Source organism: Cryptomeria japonica, chromosome 6 (assembly GCF_030272615.1).
Source record: "Cryptomeria japonica chromosome 6, Sugi_1.0, whole genome shotgun sequence".
Classification (NCBI taxonomy): Eukaryota; Viridiplantae; Streptophyta; class Pinopsida; order Cupressales; family Cupressaceae; genus Cryptomeria; species Cryptomeria japonica.
In genome coordinates, this window is record NC_081410.1 from 453,124,370 (window position 1) to 453,145,928 (window position 21,559).

Genomic DNA, 21,559 nt, shown 5'->3' on the forward strand with positions numbered 1-21,559 from the left:
ACCAAGACAAGCAACTAATGAATGAAATTGTATGACCATAATTAGACATGCCAAGGCTGATCCAAGGATAAGACACTTCAAAAATTGAATAACACCAATAACCATACCGATCAAGACAAAATGGGACCTTAAAACTTAAAAATGATGAAGATACTTTAAATAGGAAGGAGCTACATAATGGGAGGCTCGATACCATGTAGGTGTCTCCACCCAACCTAGGAGACAATCTATATAACCTCCTCCATAGCTAAGAGGGATTAAACACATGAGATTGTGTTGAAATGAGGTGAGTACAAATGTACAAGGAGACCTGATTAAATAGGAAAAAGAAGGTGATGAGAGTACACAAGGTTTGGAAAAGTGTCTCAATCTAAAAGAGTTAGAGTCCAAATATAAATCTACAATTATCCATCTACCTAATAAATGTTGTTACCTAAGTTAAAACTTGAGTAAATGTAAATAGTCAAAACTGTTTACTCCAACAAATCCATCATAAATCTTAAACTAAATTAACCCTTAACCCTAACACCAAATAAAAAAATTGAACCCTAATATTAAACCAAATTGAAGAATAAATCTAAACCCAAACCTAAATTGCACACTTGCACTTATAAAACCTTAACACAAATTAAACACTAGCTTTAAATTAATTTAATATTAAATTGAAATATAATGCTAAATCTCAAATCCATCATCATCTAGTTTATCTCCTCTAAGGTTTAGAGTATTTGACTTTCCAAATCTACTATCGTGTTCGATGAATTTTTAGAGTCATTGTTAGATTGAATTAAGTAAAATAAAATAAAAAATACAACCATGTTATAAATAAAATTGATAGAATATTTAGTTTTGCATATGATATGATTGAATCGTGAATTAAAATTGATTGATTATCATAATCAAATATATAATATACAATTAAAATAGTGATAAGGAAAGAGCATAGACTATAGTGATTAATGGATTAAGATTGATTAATTATTCATTTGAAAGATGTTTTATTAGATTCTATTGTTAAGTTGTAGGTTTTATTATATTCAAATTCTTGTATGTATATCTATCATATAAATAAGGCTTCAATGCCTCATTAATTTCAATCAATGCAATATGGTCCTTATATTTGTTTTAATTGTTTTTGATAAAGATAAACATTTTTTACATGGACCCGAAACCAAAAGTTTTACAAAAGCCGACCATCAGCCAAACACACATAAACCAACAACAAAATAGGGGAGCACCCCAAAATAGACACGAAAGAAAAAGATATTTGTTTTAACTATTTTAAATAGTAAATCTTGTCATTTGTTTATAATTATGAATGCTATTTAAAAAATAAATTTGAGATCTCTCCCCATCCTCTACATGAATTTTATTTATATTATATAGGTATGCTAGTTTTATAAATAGAACACATATAGTTGATAGATGTGATATTAACCAAATAGTATTTATTTTGTTTTTTACTGAATATATTTGTGTTTTTTATATAACATTTATTGGTTGTCATGTGTCAAAATATAGATCTATTTTGAAAAACGTTTGTTTCTTTTTTATTTATTTTTTACATATGAATTAATCATTGACAATATATAATATTAAAATGTTACTAAACTAAACTTTATAATCAATTAAACCTCCTATAAGAAAATAACTCTTTAAGGGGAAGTAAAGTGCATGGAAGAAGAGGATGGCGTAAGCAGCAATTAAAGCAAGAGTTGTGATGCAACATTGTTGGTGTAAATAATTATTCATCATGGATATTATTACACTATACTTAAGTTTATTTAGGTACATGCATTTAATAGTAGTTTGGGTATGAGACACTTGGGTGTTTTTGTCACATTGGGATAGTATGTATAGAAGAATTTCCACCTTTTATGGTGTTGATCTTGTTGTTACAATCCACCTTCGGTGGGTGATCCACCTCATGTGGAATATTTTATTGTTTCTCCTACCTACCACACCTATTTCCTACCTACCCTTTTTTCTTATTGATCCACATGTCATGTTTGTGTGCTCACATATCCATATAGCCTTGCCCATATAAGCAAGCTCATCTACATTGTTTGTACGGACAATCATTGAACATCTTGTAATGATCCAGTTGATCATATTTTGCATCTTAATAAAATACAGTTTATTCCTATCATCTATTTTGTCTCTCTTATTTGTGTTTTCCATTTCCTCTAGATCTTGGCAAAATCTCACATAGTATCAGAGCCATTAGAGTGCCATTGGTTTGCCAATTGAGAGAAATTTGGGGTTTTACATTTTGGAGCTTTCTATTGTAGGTTATTGTTAAAGTTTTTTGGGTCAAAACTGAGGTCACCATTGGATTGAGGAAGTTTGAGAAAGTCAGAATCGCCTTTTGTTTTGTCCAAATCCGACATCTGAGGCCAAATATAGAGTCATTTGAAGGTGGAGGGTGGTGACTTGTCCCATAACGATTTGCAATTTTGGAGCATTTTTGGTCAAATCCGTCATCGCCATTGCGCTCAGAAGGTCTAAAAACCCCAAAATCAACTGTCAATTTGCCAAAATCGGCCTTTGTTTCCCCGAGTTGAAAAAATTTCCTCTCTTGGCCTGACGTACAAACTTGTAGGTATAGGTCTGAAAATTTTTTGTATTTTTTTCTGTTTATTATTTTTTTTCGGAAAATTAAAAATTAAACTTTTGATTTATTGGGGGGTGTTTTTGTTGTTTTCATTTTGTTTTAAAAAAACAGATGAAAAATTTGGGGGTAACTCGCAGATACTGCCGGTACACCGCAGTGTACCTGCGGTCCTACAGGCACTGCGGGTAACTACAATGTACCTATGGCCCCGCAATGTACCTGCGGGTAACCGCAGTGTACCTACGAGTAACTGCAGGCACTGTGGCCCCGCAGTATACCTATGAGTAATTGCAGGCACTGTGGCCCCGCAGTGTACCTGCAGGTGTCTGCAGGCACTATGGCCCTGCAGCGTACCTACGAGTGATCACAGTACTCTGTGGGCCCCTCCCCATGTATGGGGGGTACAAACTTTTTGGTTTTTTTTAATTTTTTTTTTAAATTTAAAAAAAAAAAAAAAATTTAAATGTCTTTTAATGATAAAAATAAATAAACTTTTAAAGTTTTTTAAATCTTTAATAAATTTTTATTAAAGTTTTTTTTCATTTCCAAATTTAAAAAAAAAATAACTATCACCTTTTTTAATTTTTTCTTTATTTTTTAATAAATTTTTTTAATGGGCTTATAATAAATAGTTTTTATTTAGATTTTTAAAATCTTTTAAAAACACAAATATCATTTAATAAGTCAAATTGGGAACACAATTTTTTCTTCTCACTTCATACCTGTCTTGCAGTGCTTCCAACTGGTAGTCAAGGGGGGGGGGAGTTGATTTGCTCCTTTATATCTCTTGGCCACATCCCAATCAGAGGCGTATTTTTCTGCAGTATTCTACAGGGCTTCTTGGTGGCATCATCTTCATGTTTCCAGATTTGCACTATCATGTTGTATGCTCTTGCATGAGCAATGTTGTACTCGCACTATCATAAAGTGTCACACTTCTTTGTATCTTGTCATTGTTGACATATTTGATGTAATCCTCTTGTACACATAGATTAGGAATATCTTGTGAGACTTGGTGCATGGCTCCAGTTGAGACTTAGATTGTACACATTTGTGCATGGCTCCCATGAGACTTGGATTGTACCAGTATTTCTACCATTTACAAGTATCTAGATGATGCTCAAAGTAGATTGTCTCCATGCTTGATCTTGATTTTGTTGCAGCGAGTGATTCCTCGTCATCGACATTGGTACCTGGTTTTGTCACACTTTGACATTATTGGTGTAGCATTGGCTCTCTTTCTTCCTTATGGGGAGGTGTTTTGGTCAACATCATTGGACCATCCATGCAGGAGAATCGACATTGAGGGAGGGCTTCATGGTCTCTTCTTCTCTCGTATGGTGGGGAAATATTTTTTGTTCTTCTCATTCATCATTGAGAGCATTGTGTGCTTTCATCATCTCTCTTTTGGGGGAGGGGTTTTTCCCATTGGGTTTTTCTCTCTTTCTCTATTTATGGGAGATTGTATTTTCATTTGTACATGGGTACCTAACATGACCTAGTAGCCGAGACCCATCTTGCATTGGTTAGTTGCATTGCAGACTTTAGTGCATTCCCCTAAGTTGCACTTAAGGAGGGGTGTTGGTGTAAATAATTATTTATCATGGATATTATTACACTATACTTAATTTTACTTAAATAGATGCATTTAATAGTAGTTTGGGTATGAGACACTTGGGTGTTTGTGTCACATTGGTATAGTGTGTGTAGGAGAATTTCCCCCTTTTATGGTGTTGATCTTGTTGTTACACTCCACCTTCGGTGGGTGATCCACCTCATGTGGAATATTTTATTGTTTCTCCTACCTACCACACCTATTTCCTACCTACCCTTGTTTCTTATTGAGCCATATGTCATGTTTGTGTGCTCACATATCCATATAGCCTTGCCTATATAAGCGGGCTCATCTACATTGTTTGTACATACAATCATTGAACATCTTGTAATGATCCATTTGATCATATTTTGCATCTTGATAGAATACAATTTATACCTATCATCTATTTTGTCTCTCTTATTTGTGTTTTCTATTGCCTCTAGATCTTGGCAAAATCTCACAAGCATGAGTCCCTACCATTTGTTAAAAACTAACGGCTATTGTTTTTTGCAAGCTCTTGCTTGATATAGGAGAAGACATTTATCTTGAAAACCCAATGTAAAAAAAATATTGAGCAATAATTGACTTTTAATCAATTGTGTAAAATTAATCAAAGCATACTCTTATTTGAAGTCAATAAGTACAATTTCAAGAAGCATGGCAATAGATTGCTCGTTGCTATTTGTTAAAAATTCTTGAGGTCTTATATTGACATAAGACATTATAGACTTACTACATGAAATGAACTTTTAGAATCTTGAATCATTATATACAAATTAAATGCTAGATCAACAAATTACTAGTGCACTTAGAGTTCAAAATGAGTACAAGGAACAAAAATATAAAATAATGATTGTAAAAGTCCATTCGACATGGTAAAGCTCTTCTTATTTATATAATACAAGTTCAAAAACTAAGCATGGTATCGAATATTTTTTTGTGAAAGGTAATTAAAAAGTTATTTAGAAAATAGTATATAATAGACATTGCTTTGAACATTATAGGTATGTGAATGACATTTTAAGGTCTTGAGTAGTTGATTTTGAGATTCTGCATATGGAAACCTTCAAAATTAAAAAAATTAAGATGATTTTGAGAGAAACTAGTGGAAAAAATCAAAGCTTTAAAAAAATCTTGCAAAGTTAACAAAATTAAGATGTGCTTAAGGGAAACTAGTCCAAAAAATAAGATCAGTAGAGAACCTTGAGAAAATAAGCATTGATAAAATGCACATTTGAGTATTCAATGCAATTAAAGGGATTTCTATGTTAAGTGCAACAAAGACTTGGGAGTGAATGCAAAGGCTCATGCATTGCAAAAATTGGTGCAGAAATCAAGACTTTTAATTTGCAATCCTTTTTATTTTACTTAAGATATGGTCACAATTTGATTGTTTGGCCTATGTATAAAAAAAGAGAAGCCCTATAGAATGCAAGTTTTGGAGACTAGTGAAGTGTTGAATCTATATTTGTCCCAGGTACAGCTTATACCTTAAAGCTAGTATTTGCCTGCCCATATTGAAGAATTCACTTGAGGATTTTTTTTTGGGTGTAAATATGCATTTTAACTTGGAACTCTGAGGCTAACCTTATGAACTTGGTTGCAATGTATGTAACAAAAACTGTATATGTAATGATAAAATTAATATCAATATTCAATAAAGTATGTTGCATATTTACTATTGTAGAGGCAAAATTTGTAGTGTTCCATGATATGTTGAGTAATCAGGTATAACAGTGAACAAATAATAGTGCTGGTCCATTACATGAGTCGGGGTCTAGAAGTAAACATAAAGGCAAAAACAACAAATATAGAATTAAGTAAAACTGAAAACATAATTTTGTCTGAACCACCAAATTATCTTATTTGGAAGTGTTGGCATGGAATAATAAATATTTCAATTCAAATAAGAAAGAAGCCTCTTCTTTGTAATGGATCGCAATCATCATGTTGAAGGCTCTCAGGTTCTGCAAAACTGGAATTATTTCTACCTTTGTATTTTTGTTGTGGGAATCTATATCAAGATCAAAAGTTCACAAAAGCAATAGAAATTTTATTATTTAAAATAGATTTCTTATTCAACCTAGATCATAAAATTACTTTGAGTATTTTGACATGAAAGACCCCAACCCCCTAGTTAATCCAAACCCGGATTTAGTTTCTTTTCCACTTGTTAGCATAAAATAATAGAGAGTTTAGTCCCAAACAGCAAGTGACTCTATTTTATATAACTATAAAATTCATGAAGTGCAATTGCTATCCTTAATCAATAGATTCAAGACGAACCAGGAAATGCAACTTTGAATCTATTGATTTACATTACTCATGAACTGCAAAAATGTACAGGCTAAGTTGATCTAACCAAAAATAAACTATGAAACATAAACATATACAAGGATCCATCACATATTAACACATGGCAATTATAGCAATAAACCTGAAACACATTATTATGGAGAACAAAATTTATATTGCAACATTAAATATTTATGCAAAATGTTCTTCAGTTCTGAACCATATTAAATAAATATTATAGAGAGTTGCATCAAGCTATCAACAATTTCAGCATATATTGGAAAATACAAAATTATAATAATTCCAAAATCAGTAACAAGTTACAACAATAGATTTTAGATTTGAAGAAAAAAACTATATAACTATGGGCACATTTCCCCAAACCAATGGAATGAGAATTGTGAAACTTAGTCATTCATTAATATGATTGAAAAAATTTCACTTTATTTCAAAACATATCAAAATTGAACACAAATTTGACAAGTAAACTACATATATCCCAATCCATCAAAGCTCACGCAATACAAAACAACATAATCTTGTTACAAGAAAAAATGTTTCAAATGTTGTTAGAAAGCTTCTCTGGAAAAAGTTAGTACCAATATTTTTGGTAGAGTAGAGTGGCAATTACCAAAAGAATGTAATGGACCTACTTTGCACAATATAGACATTTGCAATCGACAATTTATCACTAAAAAGTTACAAAACATGATATACAAACTACCTTCAAGAAATATGCACTCATTGAGTATATAATTCAATCAAAAGTAGCTCAAGTTGTACATAATAAACCAAAAAATCATAAATTGGTTTTTTGTGTGTGTTTGCATGACTAATTATTATTTCTTTGTCCAGACATGTTTTACTTAAATTTCACTAATGTCTATGCCTTTGGTTTCATTTTGTCAACAAATGAAGTTTAGCAGGTGGGCATAAAGGCTCACTACAAATGTTGTTGAGAAAAAATAAAGGGACTTTTTCTTACCATGTCTACTTCGTCTCTACATTTTTTTGTTTCACATTTTTCCAGTGCAGATCGATTTTTTATGGGAGATGTTATGTTATGTTGTTCATACATGATTAATATTTGTGACCTATATGTATATTGATGTTTGCCATAACAACACTGCACAATTGGACAACATTATTATGACTAAAAGAAAATTGATGACTGGAATTTTGTATGTCTGATTGGATCAAGGAATTTTTTTTAATCTGTGTAGAAGATGCTACAAATATTGACACTGGGATTTATATTTGAAGATTTTTTGAGTCTTTTATGTTTAAGTGGGAAAACTTATATGTTTGAGACTAGTGATATGCTCTCATCAACTTCTATGATAACTTTTTATGTAACAATGTCAAATGTATTTTAGAGCTGTTATAATCCTTGTGTCTAAGCATAGTTTTGGACTTGGAATAGTAATAATACATATCCATTAGTTCATAAAATCTGACAGAAACTGCATATGTAATGATGAAATTAATGTACCTCCTGGGTCTTCATCGCCAAAGCCACCATCACCATCACTCAAGCATAAGGTTCTAGAATCCCCAACATCTGTGCATGCTCCCGCCTTCACCCATGCACTCTCACCTTCATTGTTATGTGATTTCAGATGAAAGTAGGGTATCAGGCAAGGAAGGCAGCCATGGCATCTTTACGGGGATTTGAATAGCGATGCAACCTCTATAACAAACCAAATAATGATTGTAAACCAAGCGAACAACAACTGAGAGCATATTATCGGACATCATCGATGAAACCCCTGGTGTGTATGTTGGGACGAAACCCCCAACATAAGTGTCGATTTAATCATCAGCATTGCACAGAGAAATCAGTGATATTAGCAGCATATCGGTCTCAGAAAATCGCAATCAGAACACCTTGTTATTATTGATTCAAGTTGGCAAAGGGATGAATTTTTGTGGATGCACGGTCGAAGATTATAGGGCTTGTGAGAAAACATTCCAGAGCTATGAAAACCTCCAGTAAACAGCTTCAGGCGCAGTCCAGATTGACACCCCAATTGCAGCGATGTTAAATTTTAGGATGCAATAATTCTGAGTGTTGGTGACCAAAAGAGGTCGATCAGATCTAAGAAAAACCAAATATACCCAGCAAGCACCCGATCCACAGACAACAGAGAAGTTGTAGAGGTTGATCAGATCTAAGCAAAACCAAATATGCCCAGCAAGCACCCGATCCACAGCATTTGCAAACAGCCTTGCCTATCCGGTGATTGATCTACAACTGATTAGTGAAGACGCTATCATTTGGTTTGGAGATCGGCATTTGGGAGGAGGTTTTCAAACTGTTAGTAGCAGATAACTTTGTCATACTCAGACTTGTTTGTGACAGCAGCAAAGGACGACACCTGCCAATCATCTTGAGGTTCATTGTTAGTAAAAGTTTGCTTGCATTGTCATCGCTACAGTTGGGGTAACATCAAATCAGCATAATACAGTGATCGGATAATACAGTGATCGGACATGGCTGATAGAGGACATTTGGGTTCATGGGTGGATGTGGGTTGGGAAGACCCGCCTCATGTTCCGTAGTGGGTCTACACGAAAGGCAGATGGAAGGACATGGAGATACAGGTAAACCAGAGCGGAAATAACAAGGTTTTTCAGCCAGCTTCAAAATACTTTCAAGGCTTCTTTGGGAACAAACGCAGTGTAGCATGGAGGCAGAATAACAATGGAAGGAGATTCACTCAAGGGCGTTTTAATAATGGTGTGAATCATGGGAATTCTAAGAAGCAATTCAAGGGATTTTCGAGGAAATGGTCTTTGGATCTGAGCAATCAGCGCACGCTTGCTAGGGTTGTTGACTTGGCAAATAAGGAGACTGCAGCTAGGGTTTCTGTTTCTTCACAGCAGATGGGAAATAAGGTGAATGTGAACCTCAAGGAAGCTAGTCTGGAAAAGGTAAGTAAGATTCCATCTGTTCCTATTCTGCCCGAGGTTTCTTCATCGCAGGTTTGGGCTCCTATCCCTTGTATCGATCTTTTAGGTTCTTATGTCGATAAGAAAGCGAATTGTTTGCATATGAATGCTATTTCTAGGGAAATTTGGGGTGATCAAATTAGTTTGTTAAAGCTTTATCATAAATTGCAGAAAAGATGGGGGGATATGAATTATTTTCAATTATTGTCTGCGAATGCTTTTATTATTGTCTTTGATTCTCCTTCTTTCAGAGATGAGGTATTAAGAACTTTGCATCATTGGTTTGGAAAACATTTAATTTCAATTGCGGCTTGGAAACCTTTTTTTGTTCCTTCTTGGTCTAGTTCGAAACTTATTCCATTCTGGTTTGGTTTATCTAAAATTCCTTTTGAATTTATGGATCCAGATGTTCTTGTAAAATTGGAAATACTATTGGAAGTTTTTTAACATCTAAAATGGACTTTGTGGAGGGGGAGGTTTTGGTAAAAATTTGTGTTCTTATTAACCCTAACAATGTTTGCCCCCGTACTTGTAATATCAAGTCTCATGATGGTATTTGGCACTAGTCAATTGAGAAATTAGATACGGAGCTTCTTAACTCTCCTTTACTTTTGGATGCTCCTTTACTTATGGATTTTAAGAAAAACCAGCAGGTTGTTGACTCTATCCCTAAATCCTTTAATAAAGATAGTTTGTCGGTGGGACCTTCGATTGAAGGATGTGGAAATGTCTCTTCACATAAATTGGTAGAAACAGATCACATTAATCTTGAAAATAATCCATTGTGTCGTAGTTCTGGGAAACCAAATGATCACACTTTGGGTTCGGTCTCACTTTCGTCTTTACTGAAGACATTTTCTAATAACGGGGGTATAGTGGATGGTAATCCCCCGATGAATGGATTAGATCACCCATTGATGATAGATTGCCCTAAGATGCCAAATAATCACACAAAGGGTAAGGATGACAATTTGTCTTCATGCACTCAAAAGGAGGTTTTGGATTCTTCAAAGAATGTGAATTTAGATAAAAATGCAGTGGTTGATATGGAAACTATTAAACAGGTACCTACCATAGGTTTTCCTAATGATGCTTCTTTAGTTCAGGAAATTAAGAATTTGGTGTCTAATAATTCCCCTCTGAATGTTGAAATTAATATGGCTAATGAATCTTCCTTAGGGAATAGTAATCCGTTAGAGGTTGTCCCTGTTATTATGCCAGATGAGAATTTGGTTCAGCAAGTACATGATATTTTTAACAATCATGCACATCAAATGGATGAGGGTATTACTGATAGAGTTGTTTGTTCAATTGAGAATGATTTGGGGGCTATAAACTCGACCCTTCCAATTTTTGCATCTGCTAATCCTTTTGCAGTTTTGGCTACAATAGAGTTTGGTTTTGAAGATAATCCATTTATCCTGGCTTCTCCAAAGTCATGCAAGAGTTTACCAATTGTCCAAACAACTCCAGTTTTTTCATCATCGGTGGTTTCTCCTAGGAGAGGTAGGCCTCCAAATAATCTTAAGACTCAAATGGAAATTGATGTTGGAATTCAAAAGACTTTGTCCCTTTCTCCTGCTGGTGGGCAAGGGGAGGCATTCGGTCTCTCTTGGTAGGCCTAAGAAAACATGCCCAACTCTTGTAAGTGTAAAAAGAAAGAGTAAAAGATTCGTGACTAGTCCACCTGTGACAAGATCAAGGGCTGTGAAACGTAATTTGCAAGGTTGCTTTGGGGAAAGCAAAAATTCTCCGATTATTGGGAAGAGGAGAGCTTCAGCCTCCCCTCAAGGATAATGAGAATTATTTCTTGGAATGTTAGGGGCTTAAATGCCCCTAACAAGAGATGCTTAATTAAGTCCCAAATGGACTTAATTAAGTGTGATATTTTTATGTTGCAAGAAAAAAAGTTGTCAAAGGAGTTTGCTGATTTGGTTTTTTCATCTTGGAGAAAGTGGAATTTTCTTTCTTCTCCGGCTTGTGGTGCTTCAGGAGGTTTGGCACTACTTTGGAATAATTATAATATTGAGGTACAATTAGTGGCATTTGCTACAAATTGGATGTTGGCTTTAGTTATAAGCAAGATTTCGAAGGTTAAATTCTGGCTTTTTAACATTTATGCTCCGTCAAGAATTCAAGGGAAGAGTAAGTTATGGGGTGAATTAAAGAGGATTTATTCTCCCTTAAAACATGGTTCCTTTATTATCTTCGGGGGTGATTTTAATGCTATCACTAATTTAGATGAGAAAAAAGGAGGTGTTTTCCCTAATAAAAGGGTTATGGATGACTTTGGGGATTTCATTTATGATATGAGCCTTTTTTATTGTAAGTCTCATAATGGGGTTTTCACATGGACAAACATGAGAAGGGATTTTTCTCAAATTGCTGAGAGATTAGATCGGTTTTTGTTATCTAAGAATTGGATTGATTTAGATTTTGAATTTTTTTCCTCTATTCTACCGGTCTCAGGTTCTGATCATTTTCCAATTTCCCTTTCAGTTATTGAGGATAGGGCTTCTTTTAAGTGTCCATTTAAATTTGAGCCCGTGTGGTTTAGGGATTCTTCCTTTTTACCTCTGCTTATGAAATGGTGGAATTCTGCTCCTTTTTGTTCTGGGTCCCGTATGTTTTAGATTGCTAAGAAGTTAAGTTATTTAAAATTGAATATTAGGGAATGGAATATCTCACATTTTAAGAACATTTTTCAAGAGAAACAAAGGATTCAAGATATGATTGAGTGTTTTAATACTCATGTGCCTCAACATGGTATGGTGCCACAAGTTTTTGATGAATTGAAGTCACTAAAATTACAACTTGAGGAGGTGTTAGCTAGAGAGGAAATCTATTGGAGATAGAAATCTAGAGAGTTATGGCTTTCAGATGGTGATAAGAACACAAAAAAAATTCATTCTTCAACTAAGATTAAAAGATGTAAGAATAGGATATCTTGTATTCAGTGTCAGAATGGGAATTTATTGACAAAGCTAGAGGACATTGCTTCAGAGGCAGTTAGGTTTTTTAAGTCATTATTATCTTTGGAAAATGGAAATCTCAACAATGATATTATATCTAATATTCCTCCTTTAGTATCTTTGGAAGACAATAAGATGTTGATGTCTCCCTTTTCCTTAGAAGAAGTTAAGAGTGTTGTCTTTGCCATGAATCCGGATAAAGCCCCGAGACCAGATGGTTTTACTCCTTTATTTTTTCAGAAATGTTGGAATTTTGTGGGAAATGATGTTTTATTGGCTCTTGAGGAATCTAGGAGAAATAGGTCCATTTTAAAAGAACTTAATACTACAATGATTGCAATTATTCCTAAAAAATAGGATACTAAGACTTTTGCTGACTTCCGCCCCATTGCTTTATGCAACACTTTGTATAGGATATTTACGAAGGCAATTTCCCTTAGGTTGGCAAAAATTCTACCTAAGATCATTTCATTGGAGCACATGAGGTGATGCATTCTATTTCCACCCAAAGAACCCCAACCATGATACTTAAACTAGACATGATGAAGGCTTATGATAGAGTAGAGTGGGGGGCTTTATGTGTTGTTCTTAAGAAGTTAGGTTTTTCCAAGGCCTAGGTCAAATGGATTCGTGCATGTATTTCTTCTGCAAGATTTTCGATTTTAATTAATGTTTCTCCTTGTGGTTTTTTCACTTCCTCTAGGGGTTTGAGACAAGGAGATCCCCTTTCTCCCTTTTTGTTTATTCTCCTAGCTGAAACCTTTAGTTGGGCTATTAGGGCTGCTAAAGTGGGGGGGCTTTGGAAAGGTATAAGGATTCAGAATATTCCACAAAGTATTTCTCATTGTCTCTTTGCAGATGATACTCTATTATTTGGACATGCTTCGTTAGTTGAGGCAAAAGAGATTAAAGGAATAATACAAAATTATACATCGTTTTCTAGTCAGAAAGTGAATGGTGATAAATCAAAGATTTTTTTCCTTAATACATCACAACTGGTTCAGCATAGGTCGCAATCCTTTTGGAAATTTGAGACTGGAAATCTTCCATGTACTTACCTTGGGATTCCTTTCTTTGTTAAACAGGATAAGATTGGTTTTTGGGAAAAGATTATTTCGGTCATTTCTAAAAGAATTCTCTCATGGAATCATAGATGGTTAACTTTGGCAGGTGTTACCCCCTTTTATTTTATCGCTTATAGCCCATCAAAAATAAGGGTCATCATTTTCGTAAAGCTTAAGTCTTCATCAATCGAGTTTCATACTCATCTGTTGAACCTTTAAATATAAAGTTCAAAATTCAGGTTCAAAGGAAATGTGATCCATTAAGTTCTAAGTCTTCATCAGCATAGTCGTTGAACTTGAACTTTGAACTTTTCCGGTTCAAGGTTCAAGGTTCAATTGGTCTTTTGTCTTGTGTTTTGCGGTTGTCTCTTTAGTACTAGTCTTGTGGTCACTTTGAACTTGAACCATTGAACCTTTTTTTGAAACGGTTCAAGGTTCAAGGTTCATTCCCGTGTCATTGAATGTTCCTTTTGTCTCTTTCTGCCTATTCGCAAATGTTGATCTTTTGTCATTGAACTTTGAACCAATGAACTTCTTTTAAAATAGTTCAAGGTTCAAAACGGTGTTTTCAAATCATCCCGATGGTGTTTAGGAAGAAAAGGCAGCGCGATCGAAACAGAATTTTCCTTGGTTTTCGTGTTTTCAAATTGCAATTATGGAAACAATCATGAGAAGGCATGTCGACCGTGTGGAGTTGATTTCTAATTAATAAGCATGTCAGAACTATATCAAATCACAAGTGATTTTACACGGATGAATAAGCTGGGACGAAGCGTGTGTTGGTTCTTTTCAGTATTTTCCGTCCTTAAATATGATGCTTCTTAGGTAAGACAATTATTGTTGCCGTTAGCAAAGAGTGGAGACGCGGAAGGTAATTTAGCTCAGTTTTTCCGAGGGTTTCACAATTTGATGTTGAAGACAAGTGAGTTCAATTGCTTATTTTCCCCTGCTCTGTTTTAGTTATGAAATTGGAAAAGTGTAATTCTTTGCCTCGGAGTTGAATGTTATCTGATTGACGCAATTTTAAGATAAAATGAGACCGATTCTTCAAAAATTGGGTCGAACATCATGCTTGATTAGTACCCTCCCAGAGTTAGATGATACAGCCTTCATTCAAGATGAGTTAGATAATTTTCTAGAGAGGGCTAAGAACCCAACAGCCAATTCCATGATGGGAAAGATAGTTCACAGTGGTCTTGTTCAGGCCGCCGCATTCCCAATTGCTGCTCCTTGCCCAGAATTAGTATATGCATGCATTAAAAGATATGATGCTAGTAATAGGTGTATTAGAGCCAATAATGGAGACATGCTAGTGTGGATTGACAGAGAAACAGTAATGGCCGCAATTGGAATTCCTCACAAAGAGCCATATGAAGATTGGTCCATAGGAACCTCATATGCATTTTTCTCTGAGAAGAAAAGTGTTTATCGGAGCGTCATTGCTAGAAACTGGCTCCTTAAAATACAGAAGAGAGGTTCTAGGTTGCCTAAACCCTTGACAACAGAGCATTTCATTACAGAAGTTAGGGATATCGTGATTCTTTTGAATAGGCTTAAGGGGAATTCGCATGCCTTCTATTGGGAGGACTGGATGTATTTTTACATTTAGGTATTATTAGTTGGTGAAAAATACATTGACTGGGCGCAAGTAATTGCTGAAAGATTGCACGAAGGTTTTAGTAATTTTGTTGGGACAGCTAATTTTCATATGAGTTCATACCTGTTTTATATTTTAGCCTGTATCAGAGAATGGCCAGGATTATATCAAGAACCTTGGGTTAATGGAATGAAGGTCTATGAGTGCTATCTACATTTGTAGATACAGAGGTACACAGAAAACTTCTTGAGATGGAATGATGTCTTTGTGGGAAGATTAACTTTTGAACTACAGGGAAATTTGAATAATAGAATGTCACCTGAGGCATTAAAGTTGGTCAGCACATATGGGAGTTGTTTTATTCAATTTCCTAGATTTACTTATATTAGAATTGGTGGCTTTGAAGATGAACCTTTCAAATTGCCCAGATATGCTCTTGATAGTTATGTACTTTTAGAAGTTTGTAGATAGTTAGCTCATGTTGATAAGAAATTAGGGATGAAAAGTGAGTCTGAAGCAATTTTCCCAGTTGAACTCGGATATTATAGTTGTAAAAGTGTTTCTGATGCATTGAACTTAGAATTGGAGCTCAAGAAGATGAACTTGCCACCATATGTTGCTCGGCAGGGATTTGACAGCAAAGAATATGCAATGAAGCACCTGAATGTTGATGTGAACTTTTCACATATACCCCAGTTAGAAGACTACTGGGAGGATTGTTGTGATGAATTTGAAGTCCGAAGAAGATTATGGTCAAGGTTCACTTTACGGCAAATCATTACTTTTAAATTGCCAATGAACAAAGCAGAAATACAAGAAGAGGAAGGTGAAGATGTATTGGACCCAAAGTTCAATGAAAGAGTTCATGAGCAACCTATTCCTGAAATTGACTGGGATAGGAGAGAAGAAGAAAATATTCAATCAAAAACCTTTAATGTTATAAGGAGAACAGAAAAATGGTTAAGAGACCATAAATCTGGAATAAGATTGACCACTACCTCAGTCGAGAAATCAGTTGAGAAATCTCATGCTGCTGTACCAATTTCTTCTTCTAACATCATTGTTGATATTGCAGGTGTCACTGATACACAAGGTGAGAAGGTTCAAACTAGAAGATTTAAAGAACCACTATTTGGCCCCTCAACAGTTCGAGTCACCTGTTCCATAAGTAAGAGGAAAGGTGCAGAAATTTCAGGAAAAGAAACTATCATAGTTCTTGATAGTGAAGAGGTGCAAGTGATTATGGGTGAACTGGAAGCAAACATCGCTGCAGCTCAAGATGCAGGTAAAGAAAAGGAGCAACCTGAGGAAAGCCCCAGTCAAGTGACTACTTTGGCTACCATGGATTCATCTGAATATCAGACACCGCCAGCAAAAGAATCTCTAAATGTTTCAAGATGGTTGGGAGCATCAATTAGTAAGAAACGTAATGTAGTCCCTATCAGTTTACCCATGGACTATATGGTGAGTAAATGCCTCGGGAAAACACCTAAGTCTAAAAAGCTAAAAGCAGAAGCTATGCTGGAAGTGGATGAGAATACAGGGCATTGGGTAGCTGAAATGGCTAGGCCGATTTCAGACAAAGACCCAGAGAATGCTACTGAGCAGGATTTTGCTATTGAAAAGATTGATTTAGGAACTTCTTCAAGGGCTGCTGATGCAAAACACCTAGAGTCCTCCGCTAAAAGAATGTTGTCCAGAACATGGAAGGATGAGAAGGACAAACGGGAGTTGAAACAGACTGTTAAGCAGATGGCAGAGTACATCAATGCCATACATCATCCCTGTCCACAGCCCCTGTCACAGGTTTCTCAGAGTTTTGATCCTAAATCACCCATGAACCAAAATTTGTTGGATAAGGTTCAGAGAAATCATGTGTTGGCGGAAACCTTCGAGGAGTGGCTTGAATCCATCATTCAACAAGGAATAGAGTATATCACCAATCTGATCAGAGTCTATGAGGATGCTGTTACTGTAACTCAAGAGCTTGAAACAGAAGTGTCAGCGTGGGAAAAGGAAAGGAAAAAATGGGCTGCAGTACTGATTCAGATAAAAGATGTGCAAAAATATGGTGTCATGAACTTCCTCATAGAAAAGGCAGTAAATGATTTGGATGACAAGGTACTGCATGTGGCCAAGGAAAACATTGAATGGAGAAATTCAATCATAAAGCAAGGTCACGAAGAGTCCATTAAGCTGTTGAAAGAATTGAAAGAACTCATTGTTGTGATGCAGAAAGACTTAAAGTGCATTGATGTACAACTTCTTAAGGAAGATGGACAGACTATCGAGCAAGCAGTAGATATGGTGCAGAGTTTCAAAGGAAAAATAAACTCGGTTAAAGAATCAAAGTCTTTTATCAGAGATGACTTCACCAGGGTAGCTCGAATTGAATCTATGTTAGTTGTTTGTTCAGATCGCTTGGAACTGCACAAAATTAAAGTTACGCAAGTGGGTATGGACAAAGAAGTTTGGAAGCACCGCATCCTGCACATTGGGCTCCCACATTACCAGGTTGTTCATAACTTCTCCGCGGTTCATATGGAGTGGCGAAATATACGTGGCACCACGCATACCCCAGAGACAATTTAAGCCGTTTTCTGTTCTTATCGTTATAGCTCTATTTACGGCTTGTGGTCATTTAGTTAATTTCAATTACGGACAATTGTTTCTTGAATTTTTGTTTCATTTGTTAAAAAAGAAAATTTAGCCTGGCGGCTATATATATTAGTAATGGATGTTTTGGCGCGATATATAAAAAATTTTGTAAAAATTTGGAGGAACAGACTTGTCTTACTTGTAATTTCAGTGAAATACCCATCTTTGAATGGAATGGAATATATGATACAGCTTTAGAAAACCTGTGTGTTTTGAATGTGTAAAAATTTCTGTTGGAATGATTATGTGTTCATGTATCTGATTCCTTTCTCTGATTTCTCATTTGAAGTCTGTGAATCAATTTGATAAATGAAATTAGCTAAAAGCACTTGAATATTCTAATTCCCCTTGTCATGTGAGTCATGAGTGAGTATCAATCAAAGTTCAAATATTTTTGATTATCCTGTGCGTTAATCTTCATTTGAAACCTAATGTTTTACTACGAACTTCATTATCTATCATTAAGCATTCACGTTGTGTTGACAAGTGAATGTTGAAGCCTTTTGTTTGCTTTCTGGTTAAAAGTGAATTACATGATACAATTTATTCAAAATTCATTGAATATCATATAGGGAGTTGTACCTTTATACAGAGGGTAACATAATAATTATTTACCCAACTATTGGTTCTCATTGGTTTTCTATTTGGGCAACAGGAGTGTTTATTTATAAATTTTGAGAAATCCAATCCATTAACCAACAGATTTTTGGCGACTCTGCTGGGGAGTCGAATAATAAGATTAGTTTTACAGCCATAAGATATTTTGAATTGTTTTGTAGTTCATTTTGAAGTCTGTAGGGTGTGAGCACACTCGAGACCAGAAGATATACTAGATCCCAAAGGCTAGAAGGATTAGTTGATACAGTTTTTGAAGAATTGCAAAATCTAAATTCCTTCCCTTCCTTTACACCTCAAAGAAGGGCAAGAAGTAGGCCCCCAAGATCTCCTTCTGTTCCTTCCCAATCTTCTATTTGCCATTCCTTGACTTTACATGGTGTTGTCTTTCCCTCTGTGATTAATCCTACCCCTCTGAATATTATCCTTCCCATGGCTACAAATAATCCCTGGGGTCTAACAGTAGGACCACTTACCCTTGGAGAAAATTTGAATCCCTTACCTAAAGGTTCTAGAGAACATTTACCTAAGTTTAATGGTGATAGGAAAATTACAATTGATGAGCATTTTAATGCTTTTAATGTTGCATGTGGCGTGTTGGTGGTTCAGCATGAAGATGTAGCAATAAGGTTGTTTATTCAGACATTGACTGGAATAGCAGCTGATTGGTTCTACCATTTGCCAAATAGTGTAATAACAAATTGGCAGGACTTGAAAACTAGGTTTGAGGATAGGTTTAAAGTGGCAAAAGATGACCATTCTCTTTTAACCCAGTTAGCTCAACTGAAAAAGGAAATACCTGAATCCATGAGAGACTTTGTGGCAAGGCTTGACAAGATTGTTCATAAGATTCCGGTTAATCGGAGAACTTCTGATGATAATTTGAAATGTTTCTTCATTAATGCAATGCCTGCAAAAATAAGTTTATTTATTCGTAGGCAAAGAGTCCAGGATTTAGCCACTGCCAAAACCACTGCAGTAGAATTAGAAGATGATTTGATCAATGCAGGCAAATGGAGAAGAGAAGTTCAAGCTGCTAACTCACGACCATCAACTTCCACAACTTCCTCTAATCCCATAATCCAAAGATTGGTTAATGATATGATCTCTCTCAAGAGACAACTCCCCAAGGCTAATACATCATACCCTCAACCTTATCAAGATATTCCAAGATGGCCTAATAATCAACCTACCGGAACAAGAAATAAAGCTCTACAATTGCCCCCAACTCAGCAAAGACTAGCCATTGAAGCACCCCCTCCCAGGAGAAATATGTGCATCTTTCACTTAATAGATGACCATGATGGTAACTCTTGTCTAGAAATGGTGAGACATGCACAGATGCTTAGTACAGGAGAAGTTCTAAATGAGCCTGGCTCAATAGAGAAAATTCATGGACAGCCTGGCGACTCTGGAATACACTTCCTTGAATATGAATCTGAATCGGATAGAGGAGGTGATATATTTGTAACCCTTGAAGATCCCTCTTGTGTTGTTTTCACTAGAAACTAGCATCAATTAAAAAATACAAGCACTCCATCATCCTATGAAAATTCAACCAAGGGTAAGGAACTTGTGAGCCAAAATTTAGAAGCAGGTTCAAAGGTTCAAGAGGTTCAAATATTGAAGTGACCTGAGTCTGATATCCCTTTTGATATTGTTGAGTTTTGTAAAACATCAAAAATTCAAATCTCTCCTGCTAAATACCTCAAGCTGAATCCCAAAGAGCTGGAAAAGTTGATTAAATATGTGCGGAGGGAAAACTCTCAGTTGCAGCCCTCTGATTTATTGACAAACTTTGAGTCTTTACCATTCAATACTGAAGCTCAGTTAACAGAACAAACGAATACTTTTACATCAAAAGTATCAGTTAGTGAACCTGTAGGACCATCACATATGCTTGACCAAAAACTTGAGCCTTTCTATGTCTCCTTATTTATCAATGGTTATAAACTTAATAACTGTATTATTGATTCAGGAGCTTCAGATAATATAATGCCTTCCACAGTGGCCAAAGCATTAGGTCTCACACTTACTAAAACTTTTGGCAAATGCTTCTCAATGGATTCTAAACAAATTCCTTTACTTGGTCATATTAAAGATGCTCAAGTTGCTTTAGCAATTCATCCCAATAAAAGAATAAAGCTTACAATATTGGTTGCTGATATTCCAGCAAGTTATGGAATGTTGTTGAGTAGGACTTTTTGTAAAGACCTAGGCAGTAAGATTAAAATGGATTGGTCTGAGGCAACAATTCCTATAGGAAGGTAGAAGATTACTCTCATACCAAAACCAAAATCCAAATTTACAGTGTTTCCTTCAGAGCATCCAAAATCACAAATATTGTACCAGGAATGTGAATTTGATAACTATTTGCTTTTCTCTGATGACATTAAAAATATGTCAGAAGATGTGGTTGATCATACTGCAGGGTTGTGGATAATGGAATTTGATGGAAGTTGTGCATCTGCTGGATCTGACGCTGGAGTGGTACTTATTTCTCCACAGGGTGAGAATTTTCCTTTTTCATTTAAGTTGGAGTTTAAAAATACAAATAATACCGCAGAATACGAAGCACTATTGCTAGGAATTGAACAAGCCAAGAAAAAAGGGATTAAATTGTTGTGTACTAAAGGTAATGTAGAATTGATTGCTAATCAAGTACGCAATCATTATTCTATGAAAAATGAGAGGCTCAAGCATTATAGAAATAGAATTTGGGATGAAATTGAGTATTTTGATGTATTTTCAATAGAAGTTATTCCCAGAAGTCAAAATTCTTGCGCAGATTCTCTAGCGGTATCAACATCATTACTACTTCCACATCCAGATTTTGGTACTGATGTTTACAGAATTAAAGTAATTTATTGCCCAAACATCCCTGATAATTCAGATTTCTGGCAAGTGTTTGAAGATGATAAACATATTGATAAGTTCTTACAAAATGCTGCTATGTTTGCTTCTTATTTTGAAGGTTCAGAAAACCAATGTAATGAATTTTGTCCAGATGAGAAGGGAAGCTTCAAAGAGGGAGTAGTTCAGCTTAAAGGAAATCGAATTCCAAAAGGATTGGTAACTTTAGAGAGCCTGTTCGATCACAATGACAAGTCTGTACGAAGAACTAATTCCCACAATGCTTATACATCTGGTGAATATGAGAGAATTAATATTGGTGATGAAAATAATCCAAAAATG

At 35.3% G+C, this 21,559-nt stretch overlaps 1 long non-coding RNA gene across 1 annotated transcript in view; it reads right to left on the bottom strand.

Annotated features, from left to right (window-relative positions):
* Positions 1 to 5,858: 5,858 nt before the first annotated feature.
* LOC131050971 (uncharacterized) overlaps positions 5,859 to 21,559 on the bottom strand; it is a 29,315-nt gene continuing 13,614 nt past the window's right edge. Inside the window, exon 4 of the long non-coding RNA XR_009107060.1 lies at positions 5,859 to 6,225. This is a non-coding gene — a long non-coding RNA (uncharacterized LOC131050971). The remainder of the gene's footprint in view (positions 6,226 to 21,559) is intronic.